Consider the following 14,516-nt stretch of genomic DNA (forward strand, 5'->3'; position numbering starts at 1 on the left):
CTCTTTATTTCCTCTTCTCTTCACTCTCTCTCTCTCTCTCTCTCTCTCTCTCTCTCTCTCTTCCATCATCTCTTCCTCCTCTTCCTCTTTCTCTCTCTCTCTCTCTCCTCCTCTCTCTCCCTCTCTCTCCCCTTACCTCTTTCTCTCTCTCCTTCTCTCCCTCTCTCTCTTTCTCTCTGTCTTTCTCTTATTCTCTCCGCTCTCTCACTAACTCTCTCTCTCTCTCTCTCTTTGCCCTCTTTCTCCCCATCCCTTCTCTCCTTTCCTTTCTCTCCTCCCCTTCCTCTCTCTAATCATCTCTCCCCTTTTTCTATCTCTCCTCCTCTCTCTCTCTCCCCTCCTATCTCTCTCTCCTCTCCTTCTCTCTCTCCCATATCTTTCTCCTTTTTCCTCTCTTTTCCCTTCTCTCTCTCCCCTCTCCTTCCTCTCTCTCTCTCTCTCCTTTCCCTCCCCTCTCTTTCTCTCTCTCTCTTTTATTTTCTCTCTTTTTCTCTCTCGCTTTTCTCTCTTTCCTTTTCTTTTTTCTCTTTAATTTCTCCTATTTTCTCTCTTTCTCCTCTTCTTTCTCTCTTTATTTTTCTCTCCTTCTGTTCTTTATTTTCTTATTCTCTCTTTTCTCTTTCTCTCTCAACCTTCTCTTAATCTTTATCCATCTTCTATCTCTTTTCTTTTCTTCTCTCTAAAGTGAGAGAGAAGAGAGAGAAAGAGAATATAGAGGAGGAGAAAGAAAAAAAGGAGAGAGATAAAAAGAGAGAGAAATAGGACAAAGAGAGAAAGAGAGAGGGGAGAGAGAGAGGATGGGGAGATAGAATGAGAGAGACAAAAGAGAGGAGGGAAAATAGAAGGAGAGAGGGAGAAGAGGGGAGAGAGAAAGAGGGAAGGGGAGAGAGAGAGCATGGGGAGAGAGAGGGAGAGAAGGATAGAGAAAAAGAAAGGGGAAAGGGAGAAAGAGGGGAAGGGGAGAGAGAGACAGATAAAGAGAAAGAGAGGGAAGGGGAGAGAGAGAGAGAGAAGGAAGAGAGAAGAGGAGGGGAGAGAAAAGGAGAGAGATGGAAAGAAGGAGATAAGAAAAAGTTACTCGTATCATTTAGAAAGAAAATTATTTATATTAGAAAAAATTATTTATAGAAAATGCTGAAAAGAGATAAGAAAGAAAAAGGAACGAAAGCAATGGAAGGAATTTCATTATTTACAAACGTTACTCGTATTATTTAGAAAGAAAAAATTTGGATTAAAAAAATTCAATTAAAAAAAGGTTTAAAAATTTGGGTTTTTGTGTGTAAAAATAAATTTTTATATGTAAAAACCAATTTTATGGTATAAAAATTAATTTTTTTAGTATAAAAATTAGTTTTTTGGTGTAAAAACCCCGGTTTTTAATATGGAAACCGGTTTTTACTTTAATAACCGGTTAAAAAACGGTTTTAAATTTCACTAACAAGTTTTATTATGTAAAACTAATTTGGTTAATTAACTAATATTATATTTTTGGTTAACCAAAAAATTGGTTTAATTTTTGGATTAACCAAACTATGAATACCCCTAATTAAGGATGATTCTAAATCAAAAATTACCTTGGAGACGGCTTCAGTTCTGACCCCAACGTTAGGAATCAAAACAATACTTATTCCTAAATTATTTTAGTTTTATAAAAAAAATATACAGGTAATTTTGAAGCAATGAGGTAAAAAAATCTTTATTTTATATCATAGTAAATAATTTTTTAATAAATTAGATAATAATAATAATAATAATAATGAAATGTAATAATAACATTAGTAGTAATAATACCAATATAACTGAAAAATAAATAAATAATAATAAAATATATCGATATAACAATAAATCAGATTTTTTGTATGATATTATTTTTAAATTTTGGATTCTTGCGAAAATAGCATATCTATATCTATGAATTAGCTCTCTAATTTCTTCTAATTTTTTTCATACTCAAGTCCTTTAAGATCTTGAAATACTTTCACCACCATAGAAAGCTAATAGGATTTAGTTTAGATTTTATTCAATTGATTTTGAAAATTAAATTTAAAATTCAATTTAATATTTTAAGATTTTTTATACAAAAAAAAACCAAGATTCATTTCAATCCAAACTTACTTTTGTAGTATTGGAATTTTTATGGTTTTCAATTTTAAATTAGATTAAATTTGAATATTGTCTTAGCCTTTTTATTAGTTAAATTATAGTAGACTTAAAATTTATTTTAAATTCTCTCGATTGTTAAAAAAATAGTGAGGAATTGAGGATCCATTCTCCGTATGAAACTCTCAATCTGACTATTTTGACTGTCAAAAACTGAAATTGAATACCACTTCCTCTTTCACTATCATCCGCAGAAGGTGAGACTCCATATTCTTGTGATTTCTTCCAACTGATGTTCTTCAATTTGAAAAATCGCTTTGGTTTTTTACTTTTTTTTTTCCCCTACTAGCTCATAGGTCACCCACCTTTGGTATAAAATCAAATTATATTCCTGTATTTGGGGACTACAATTGTGAAATTGGAATCTCGATAACCAAATTGGATAATTGCGTGAATCTCAGGTCTACTATGGGATTTACTCTGTTGAAAGGAGCAATATAATTTGATTTTATACCAAATGTGGTAACCTACGAGCTAGTAGGAAAAAAACCAAAGCGATTTTTCAAATTGAAGAATATTTGATAGCTATAGGTAGATAATTTGATTAAGTTATTGGTGAAAATTTGGTTAGCTTCTAATGAAATTTACTGTGAAAGAAACTTATCACTACTACTAGTCACTGCCATCAGTATCCAATCAAGCTTTATAGTTTTCTTTGTGTTCATTTATTGCAATGACGTTTGAGTTGGGAAAAAAGTTGTTAAAGTTGTAATCATAGCTAGTTCATATGCTCAGGCAGTGGTAAAAAAAATACTAAATCAATTAGTGTGTGATATACCATAATTAAATTAACTTGGTGCTCTGTATAACTGGCCAATTTTTTTAGTTCCCAACTTTGATGCAATGACATGTTGATTTAGGAGTCCTAGCTTTAAGTTTTACCTTGAGAGGTAAGATGAAAATCATTCATATTCGTATAGAGCTCTCAGCTCTCACTTGCCAGATGAATAATAATTACTGTTTTTCTTTTTATTCTTCTCCTTCAGGGATACCACTGTAGCCGAGGGAAAACGAATGGACCGATTAACCAGTTTGCCAAAAGTTATTATATTAGATGACATTCTTACAAGGTTGCCATACAAAGATGCTGCTAGGACCAGTGTTTTGTCAAAGGAGTGGAGGGACACTTGGTATTCATTTCCCATATTATCCATTTGCAGCAAAGATTTTTTTAGTATGCATGATGTGTTACTAAAGAATCCTCTTAGGTTTAGCAATCAAGATATGCTCATTCACTATGTCACTAAAAGATTGTTGAAGCTTCTTGATCAAGGCTTAGCAATTAAAGTATTTAAGCTCAACATGCAATGTGTAGACCATAAGAAAATGTTCTATCATGTTGATCTTTGGATGAAGATGGTCAGCGAAAATGGTGTCCAGGACCTTGAGCTTCGCCTCCCCCTCCCTACTGCCTATGTTGCAAAAGGGTGCACTATAGACCAAGAATATGATCTTCCACTTTGTGTCATTGAAGCCAAATCACTTACTAAATTGGTGTTGAGAGGGAAAATAAGATTCCACCAACAAGCATTTCTAAACCATTCAATCAAGCTTTTCTCAGTTAGAGTGTTATGTTTATGTGAGGTACTCTTTTCACATGAAGGGATTGTTGAGAATCTCATATCTCATTGTCCTTTGATTGAACATTTAACCATTAATGATTGTTATATATATAGGTGAGTTCTCTTGTGACTATGTTTTGTGGTGGCTAAGGTTACCTATAGTTGACTGGCCAATAAGATTGAGATACATGTATGAAAAAGTTGGCTAGGATATAACTAATTTCAAGAATTGAAATATGACCACAATGTCAGAGTGATAATCACATGTCCTAAAACCATTTTTTTATGGATTGAGCTTTGAGTGAAATGGACAACAAACAAAATAAATTAAAATTATAATAGTATATTTCAAAAAATGTGTGTCAAAGTAAGACGAAATATATAGTAATTGAATACTCAGTAAATTAAATACCTAGAACTGGTTAATATTTCAAAAAATGTGTGTCAAAGTAAGACGAAATATATAGTAATTGAATACCTAGAACTGGTTCAAAAAAAGAGATGATGCAAAATAAAGTAGTAAATATTGTATGCAGTACGAAAATAAAAATAATAAACATTGTAATGTCTAATGCTCAAGAATCTATTATAAACAATTGTTATCATTTGTAATAATATTAAAGTAAAAATATTAATTAAAATGAAGAAAGTCGCTACCATCGATAACATTTGTAAAACAAAATCTTAAATAGTGAGTGTGAAAATCTATACTATGTTTATATAATTATAAGTCTTTAACATTTACAAAAAAAGAGTAAATTCTCTCTCAGTTGGTAAATTTAAAAATCTAATGATTAAGTTAATTATCATAAACGCTAACTATAAAATGATCTCGTTATTTTTTAATCTATGATACATTATTTATATTTCATAGATATTTAAGAACCATGAAAATCGTTAAAAAATTATTATTGTAACTTGTAAGCAAAGAATTTTATACTAAACACTAAAAAAGTAACGAAATTAAATTTTATGTGAGAAATTGAAAACCATAAACTAATATTATTACAAATGATATTTAATTAACTATAAATTACTTAATTAATAAATAGAAGAACTACATATCCTCTATATTTGCAACTATTTTTCTTGTTTGCCCAAAATAAATTTTAATCTTTATAATTAAATATAAACCCTAAAATTTGTATAATTATGCTAATTATCGTAAACGCTAACTACACAGATGATTCATTTTTTTTTATCTACAATATATTACTTATATTTTAAATATGCTATGAGAACAATTAAAATAAAAGAAAAAGATTGTTATTTATGAGAACAATAAAAAAATGTACATTAATTTTATTACTAATAAAATTAAATAATTTAGATATGAAAACGTGAATCATATATATACCTTTTAAATCTTAAATCTTAAATTCTTAACTTAACAACTTTTAAATTTAATTTATTATAATCCCTAATCTCTAAATACTCAAACCTTTTGATCTAAATTATTTTGGCTACACCATGAATATTATTACCATGAATATTATTACTTCTGATACCATTAATCACAAATACATAGCTTCTTAACTTAAATAATCCCAAATTTAACATGCTAATGTTATTTATGCATTTTACTTTATTAAAAAAATGTTAAAGATTTGCAATTGTATAAATATAATATTATTAGTAGCGGTTTTTTAATTTTAATTAATAATTTTTATTATTTTATTGTTGTTTATCATGGAACCTTTGAGCATTAGGTATTACAATGTTTACTGTTATTTTTGGACGGTATAATATAATACAATATTTATTACTTTATTTTGTATCAACTCTTTTTTTTTAAACCACATTCTAATAATTTAATTTACTGAATGTCTAATTACTATTTTCTTTTATTTTGACTACATTTTTAGAATATTTCACTCTAGTTCCATTTCTTTTTATTGTTCATTTCACTCAAAGCCCAATTCATTACAAAAAATCGTTCTAAGACCTGTAATTTATAATTACTATTCTACCATTGCAGTGATGTTTCTTGGACTACCTGTTTACTTTAAAGGGATATATTAGTTATTGTTTTTTATATATGTGTCCTAATTTTATTAGTCAATCAACTATAGTCACACTTAGCCACCACAAAACATGGCCACCACAGAAGTCACCATATATATAACCCTTTAAGTGTACCTTGTCCTGTTAGATCATTGTTCCTACATGGTCTAGAAAAGCTCAAGGAAGCTGATGTTCGAGGAATACAGGGGTTTATATTGATGCTCCAAATCTTGAGAATTTATGTTATTGTCCTCTAGATGTTTATGCGCCTTTCAAGTTGAATTTAGATAGTTTCACAAATTTGAGATGTTTGCGTTTATTCTTTTTAGAGGGCTCTATCATTACAGATAAGTGGTTTGTTGAACTATTTCATAAATTCTATTTCCTGGAGAGTTTGTCACTGTTGTATTGTTCTATGTCTGAAAAGATTAATATTTTGAGTGCACAGCTCAAACGCTTGGAGTTATCAATACAGTGCTCTAACTTGAGGGAGGTCAATATTGATGCTCCAAATTTATTATCATGCCAGTATTATGGAAACTTCAAAATTGCTATATCTTTTCTGAGATATTCTAATCAACTGGAACTCAGTTTTAATCCTACCCTGGATTATAAGCATAATTATTATAGCTTGAGGGAATTTATCCAAAATATTAAACCACAAATGGTTTTGGCATCACTCTCCCTATCTATCCAACATCTACCAGGAGTAAGTATTTACTAGCTAGCTACTGGATTGGTTTATTTTGATTGCACATTTTCCAATTTTAATTATTAATTTTTAATTATTGGTTTTTGTGCACCCTGAATTGTGTAGATTGAACAGATTTTGAGTCAAATCCAAGTTTCATCCACTCCTCCTACTATTAAACGTCTAGGATTGCAGTGTGTTCCGAAAAATGAAGCTCTCTATTTCCCTTATGTGAATTGGTTGCTTTCAAGTTGCTGCCCAAGAACTATTATATTCATCTTGCACTCTGATTATGACAGGAAACCATTTATCTTGGTATGCTTAGTTTTCATCATATCAAAAATGGTTGTAGAACGTTTTTACAAAATTGGGAATTTTACATACAAAATCTTATAACAAAAATTTAGTCTAATTCCTAACATTCTCTGAATCACACAATGCACGCATTGTATATTTATACTCTCTCAACATCACTCTGTAACTCTATTTGTTATTTTGTAAACAAAACAGTTTATGTATGAGTTGCTGATGGGAAGAAAAAAGTGGAAGTGGTTTCACCATTTTAGTGACACAAAGTGTTGGTGGCATGAATTGAAGAATGTCAAGGTCACAAGTTCATTCAAGGTTCATGAGAATGTTGACTTAGAAACCATGTTAGATTCATTCCCAAAATCTGATGGTGAGGAGTATATTAGTTTTAGCTTAGAATTGTAATATCGTTATTATCAACTTATGCTAGACATGCTTAATTGGATTTACAACTTTGATGTTGCTTCTGAGAAGATCTGGCTAAGTATTACGCAGGCATTTATTTTTACTTGATATAACATATAAGTCTATATTTATGCTTGTCATTAGTTTGTTTTTTAATAAATTATGAGTTTGATTAATCTAATTGTTGAAATGCAACATTTACCCTAGAATTTAACAAAAACGCTACTATGTACTTATGAGCACACAAAATTCCAACAGAATTTAATTTGAAAAGTCCATATCAAATATTTGAAAACAAACTAAATATTTGGTTTTGTTAAAAAAAAAACAGATTTCATATGTTTTCAATTTAGATTAGAATTATGAGCACACAAAAATTCAACAGAATCTAATTTAAAAAGTCCATATCAAATATTTGAAAACAAAAATAAATATTTGGTTTTGTTAAAAAAAAAAAGCAGATTTGACATGTTTTCAATTTAGATTAGAATGGTTTAAGTTGAGAGAGAGTGTATCAACTATTGAAAATGGAGACTTTTCCATTTTTATAGATAATCCACCGGAAGATATTTCAAAGAAGAAATTATTCTATCTATTCAAATGGACGGGATGTGTAAATGATATATACTTATTACGAAAACAAAAAATGGTAACATATATTTTTGCGTTCATACGATATATAACAAAGGGAGGAGTCTTGAAGACTATAGCAGAAATGAATCGGATGAGGTTGCGAAAAAAAATTATTTCTGTGGCAGACAGAGAGGGATAGAGACGTCTGTCATGAAGGAGGTGTTACTCGGAACAATGCTAATAGTCAACCCATAAGAGGAGAGACCCACACATACGTAGTGAAGAACGTGAAAAAATCTTTGCAGGGAAAAAAAAAAGTAGAAGACCTACATAGGAATATATGGACAAAAAAAGTGGAAGTTTCTGTGGTGAAAGAGAACTTGAACTAGCTAAAGAGAAGTCTAATAGGAGGAATGGAGAAGGTTATTGGCTTTAATTATTTGAAAGAAGTAATTGGAAAAAATTTGCCTCATGTCGTCCATGTCTGGGAAATGGGAGCGTATAAAGCTTTGCTAACTTTTGATTTTGTGTTGAATGCTGAAGAGGCTTACATCTTTAGAATGAATAGCCTTTTGCAATGTTTCCATAGTGTATGGCGTTGCGAGGAAATGGAGCGAAGCGAAACTCGTAGGGTGTGGTTAGAATGTTTTGGAGTGTCAGTGCATGCTTGGGCGGTGGACACATTCTGAACGACAGGAGGCTAATGGAGAGAAGTAGTCGAGTGCGATCAAGCAAAGAAATTATGTATATCGTTCAGTATTGAACGTGTGCAAATTGATACTTGCATTATGGATGCGATTAGTGAATGGGTTCATATCACAATAGGTATCAGTAGATTTAATGTATTGGTGAAAGAGGTTGGACGTGAGACATATAGATCGGATTGTAATCAGGAAGTTTATAGTGAAGGATGGCCTAGTTGTGAATACCATAGTATAGGTGTAGGGAGGAGTGCGCGGCGGAGAATGCTGGGAAGGAAAAAACAATAGTTCCGGCGAGTTACAGGGATCAGGCAGCTGAATTGGTGATGGAGGTGTCAAGGGAGAATGGAAAAGACAAGCGTAGTTTAGTAAATTCTGAGTTAATTTTGAATGAATGGAATTATAACTATTTAAACCAAAATCTCAACCATTTAGAAATGTATCATACAGTTGATGAAGGAAATAAAAGGGGTGCTGATTTTGTGGGATATGAGATTGTGAGTTATGAGGATGAATTTGAAAAAACGGTTACATGTGAATATAGTGGGCTGAAAAGAGGGGATATAAGGGGAAAAATAAAAAACCCATGTGTGTGAATTGTGTTAGGCCCATATTCACAATAAACTACAAAAAACAGTAAAGGTTGTCATAGGGCCCAAATGTGTTAATAGATCAGACTGGTCTTGTTGGAGAGAGTTTCAGAGTTGGGTTGGATAAGAAGAGTGCGGGTCGAGTTATGAGCAACATAAGCATGGGGTTGCGAGAGGATCTACGGAGATTTTCGAGGCGGATGCAAGACCAGGAGATGATGTGACCGTTCTGGTTCGTCAAGGAGAAAGAGGGCATCTCGACGGGGAAGCGCAGAGAACCGGTCGTATCGGCGGTGGTCCAGTGAGCTAGGATGCACAATCTACATCGACTTTTTCACGAAAATGGATTCTCTCAATTTTTTTTTTACAATTGACGGGGTAAAGTATGATCTTTTGCCATTAATTTTATAAGTGGGACTAAAAATAAATATGAGAGAGAGAGAGAGCAATGAAGGGTTAGAGATCACACTTTACACTCTTAATTTTTTTAATAATTAAGAGGATCCATTCCCATTTTTCGCCAAAGGAGCACGGTCATGGAGGGCTTCGAAAGGTGGAGCACCATCTCGTGAGGCCGTTAACGGAGATGAGGTGTAAAACACTGAGAAGCTGCGATAGTGGGGACAAGACAAACGAAGATGGTGGGACTGAGGATGCGAACAAAGTGAACAATGATGGAGGGGATAACAGTGATGCAGGTTTTGTTTCATATTCTAGAAAAAGTGAATGGATCAATGGTATAGATGTGATTGGTAATGAAATAACTGAGTTGAAGAGAGATGGGATAGCAAATTTACATGGTGGAGTTGATGGAAAACAGGGTACAGTATAGGGAGGCAGACAAAAATGCCTTAAATTTGGGAACCAGAAACAATCAGAGTTTGGGATTGGAGGAACAGATGATTGAAAAGAGGAAAACATGGGAACTAGCAGTGGAATTTGGTACAGTACTTTATAGTGAAGAAGATAATATCATGACTATTCTCCAAGCCCAGAATGAAGAAATTGCTCAAAAGAAGAGAATAGCTAAACAGAAATAGAAAGTAAGACGATGTATACCCAAAAACTCTAAAAAGGTGTGTAAAAAAATTTATCATGATTTTTAGTTTTTGGAATGTTAGGGGGTTGAGGAGTGATGGAAAATCTAGCATGGTAAAGGACCTTAAGAAAAAACATAAGTTAAATATGATAGGTTCTTTAGAGACTAAGAGACAAGTAGTGACGAACTTTGACATAGCACGAATTTGGGGGAACGATTTTGTGGGATGGGAATGTGTAGGGTTTGAAGGGGCATTGGGTGATTTATTATTGATTTGGAATGAAATAATGTTCAAAATGAGTAATTGTTACAAAGGGGAGAGATGGTTGTGTGTCGAAAGGGTTTTGTTTTAAAAAATATTTTCAATTGTGCATTTTGTTTGGTGTATGGCGCGCATACAAGAGGTGAGAAACTTCTGATGTGGGAAGAACTGAATTATATAGCTGGGTTATGTCAGGTTCCATTCTGCTTTATGGGTAATCTCAATGAGATTATACATGTGGAGGAAAGAAAAGGTGTTGTTAGCCTGACAACGACTGTGAGAGATTTGGGGAATTGGATACAAGATATGCAGCTGATGGACCTACCGTTATATGATCGCAAATTTACATGATTCAGGGGCCGATCATGCAGTTGTATTGATAGAGTTCTAGTTAGTTTGGAATGGATTGAGGAATTTCCTAATATTCGATTGAAAGGTGGACCAAGGGGTTATCGGATCATTGTCCAATGATAGTGGAAGATACAAAATGAAGAAGCGGACCAAGACCCTTCGGAAGTTTAGACTCTTAGTTTACACATGAGGGTTTTCTAAAGATGGTGAAAGAGAAATGGAGAGGTTTAGGAAATATACAGTTTACTGATAAACTAAAGGCTCTGATGGTTCCATTAAAAAGATGACATAAAGACAAATTTAGCAACATCGATAAGAAAATCAATATGTTTGAGGAAGAGATAAAGAAGTCAGATGATATGGTAAGTAATGGGATATATGATGGGACAATAAAGGTGAGGAGAAAGGCATTAGTGAGATGCTGTGAGGGATGGTACAATAGGAAAGAAATACACTGGAAACAGATGTCAAAGTCTCGACATGCGAGCAAAATGGACAAAAATACTAGATACTTTCATAGCATAGCTTCAGCGAGAAGAAGGAACAATAGAATTAATGCTCTGGTAATTAATGGTAGGTTGGTAAGGAATCAAGCCAGAATAAAGATTGCCATTCAGGAGTTCTATAAGGGCTTGTATCATCGGGAGAGGCTGACTATGGCAGGTTTGAAAGATGGTTTGGTGAAACGAATTCATGAAGATGAAGCAAAAACTTTAGAAGTGCTGCCGTCAGTTGAGAAGATTAGAGAGACGGTATGGGATTGTGAATCATCTAAGGTGTCAAGAAGCAATGAGTATAACATGGACTTCATAAAGAAATGCTGGGAAGAGAGTGGTTTAGAATTCACGACAGCCGTCAGTTGAGAAGATTAGAGAGACGGTATGGGATTGTGAATCATCTAAGGTGCCAAGAAGCAATGAGTATAACATGGACTTCATAAAGAAATGCTGGGAAGAGAGTGGTTTAGAATTTACGACAGCCGTGATGGGGTTCTTTCAGACAACCAGGTTACTTTCTGATGCAAATATTACATGGGTGGCGCTAGCACCGAAGTTTGTTGGAGCAGAAAAGATCAAAGACATTCGATCGTTTAGTATGATTGGTAGTGTGTACAAGATGATTTCGAAGATATTGGTTAGAAGAATGAGGTCGGTAATGCCAGGACTAATAGGGGAGACATAGAGTGCATTTGTTAAGGGTCGAAAAATACACAATGGGGCAGTAATTGCTTGTGAAACAGTGCATTGGCTTAAACTGAGGAAAAAGAAAGCATCAATTATCAAGTTAGATTTTCAGAATGCATATGATAGGGTCAAGTGGAGTTTTCTGGACTTAGAATTACAAAAGATGGGATTTGGATGGAGATGGAGGGAGTGGGTTATGGAGTGTATTTGTACTACTTCTATGTTCCGTTGCTAGTTGGGAGGGATGATATAGAGTTGTCACATATCCAATTTATAGATGACACTATTTTATTTTACCCACTGGAGGAGGAAACTATAAGTAACTACAATAGGTTACTACGACGCTTTGAACTGATGTTGGGGCTAAGCATTAATTTTGACAAGTCTAGCTTGATCTTCACTCAAGACAGTCCCAACAGAAAAACAAGTGGAGCAAAATGGCCATGCTAAAACAGAGACATGCTATTGAAATTAAAACAAGAATTTGACAAAGAAATAACATTGGAACAGAACGAAGGTAAAATTATGGTATGTTCAAGAATTACAGAATTGAGACCAACGCAAGAAGGATGGTGTTGCTGGTGGCTCTAATGACGGTGCACGACTCACCGGCGACCGTGGCAGCAGCGGCGAGGACGGTGGCTCCGCTGGCTCACACGACTCTGTCTTCCTCTCTTCCTCACACGGTTCTCTTCTCCACGTTGGAATCCAACAGGGTTGGCGGCAACATAGCAGCGACGCAGACGCGACGTTGGTGAATAGCTCTTCTATTTGCGACAGTAACGGGCCCATCCGCAGCGAAACCGCCTGAGGCAATGGAAACGTCAACCCCACAGTAGCGATGGCGGATCGGCCGTGATGGAGGCACGGTGGCGTGAAACACCGATCCTCGTCTTCTTGTTGGCGACCTTGATTGTCAGGTTTGTTCTCCCTCTCTGCTGACCCCTCGACGGCTCCAGCGGAGATGACAAGCATAGACGGCGGTGACGAGGTGTAGATCGACGACAGTGACGGGAAGCAGCTTCTCCCTTCTCGTCTTCCTCTCACAGCTCCCTCGGATCTCTCTCTCCATGTGTATGTGTCTATGTATGTGCTTGTTCATTTGTTTTGTGCATGGTGTGTGTTGTGTGCTATGAGTCTTAGGAAAAGGGTAGGGGATGGCGGTGGGTGAGTGAGTGGTGAGGAGAGGGTGAGCGTGGCTCACCGAGGAGTGAACATGTGGGGGTACGTGTGTGTGAGTTGGGTAGAAGAGGTTAGGGTTAGTGAAATTAGGATTTGGAATTGGTTTTGTATGTAATATTATAAAGTATTATTAATATTAAGTACGTGGACATGCGTTATTCTGTTTTTGTTGAAAAAGTATTTTAACTTTTAGTAAAATTGTCGATATATTAACGCGTAAAGACTTAATATTAAATAGATAATCAATGGATTAGGTTGGTAACGCTTTACTTTTGGTATTATCATGATGTACTGAAAGTTGGGTCGTTACAATTAAGACATATACTTTTCTTAAATGAATTAAACTCGAAACATAACTATTTTCTTAATAAATCAAAAATTAAATAATACACTTTCTCAATCCAATCTTTACTAAATAACATTTTAAACAAAGTCTTAAATTTTATAACAAAATTTCGGCAGCATCTCCCCTAAATTTGGACTTTGTCACCCTTTTTGATTCCAACGAAATCATTTCTCAAATTCTTTTCAGATCGTTTCCAATAAATCAAAACCATTTCTAATATCAAAACATTTATAAAATCAAACCACTTCCAAAATCAAACCATTTTCATATCCTCAAATCATATCATCAATTCATCAATTTATTTCTTATTAAATCTCAATATCATCATCACGTCTCACCAATTTCACTTGATCATCAATAATATTTCAGTCCCAAATTCATCAGAATAATTTGATTCCTATTTGCACGAACCTCAAACTTATCACAAATATTAATATATCATAAATTTAACATAAATCAGTCAAATTCAATCAACAATCAATTACAACATCAATTCACTTATTCAATACCAATTTAACTAGTGAGGAATTACCAAAATCATAATTCTGTACGAAATCAAAACGATAGAAATTTCGGAAAAGCTTTTAGATCAAACTGTTAAAGAAAAAAATATTAAAAATTATCTGTGTTTTTTAGAATTTTAATTAACCAAATTTGAGGAAAAAAAATTATATTACTGTCAACTTTTATCAAACAAAAAAATACCAATATATAAAAAAAAGATATAAACACTTTAATCAGATTAAATGTTTTATTAGAATTACGAATCTCAAAAAATTTAGAAAAAAGCTTCACGATTCCATGGTCTCACGTGTCACTCTCTCTCGGCTTCTCTTTCTCTTATTTTCCTTAAGCTTAGTTCGGTGGTGAAATTAAAGGAACGAAGGCGATTGATGATGATTCATAACCAAGTGTCAGTAGTTATTAAATGAAGGAGGTATATGTGTCATGATTATATATATATATAGCCACGTTTATTTTTTTTCTTTTGTTCACTGTGAATCTCAGCTAAGTGAATAGAACCATTCAAAGAATAAAGACATCAGATGATTAAGAATAACTATTAGCTAGGTGTCTAAGTTTTGAAACTGTTAAATAAGCGGTTCAAGTTATAAATATATTAAAGAGATAATTATAAAAATTAAATATATTAAAAT

The 14,516-nt window shown here is 33.6% G+C and overlaps 1 pseudogene; it reads left to right on the plus strand.

Moving 5' to 3' along the window:
* The first annotated feature begins 5,411 nt into the window (after positions 1 to 5,411).
* Positions 5,412 to 7,247, plus strand: LOC107464191 (uncharacterized; annotated as a pseudogene).
* The last annotated feature ends 7,269 nt before the right edge of the window (positions 7,248 to 14,516 follow it).

The sequence above is a fragment of the Arachis duranensis genome, chromosome 9 (genome assembly GCF_000817695.3).
Source record: "Arachis duranensis cultivar V14167 chromosome 9, aradu.V14167.gnm2.J7QH, whole genome shotgun sequence".
Classification (NCBI taxonomy): Eukaryota; Viridiplantae; Streptophyta; class Magnoliopsida; order Fabales; family Fabaceae; genus Arachis; species Arachis duranensis.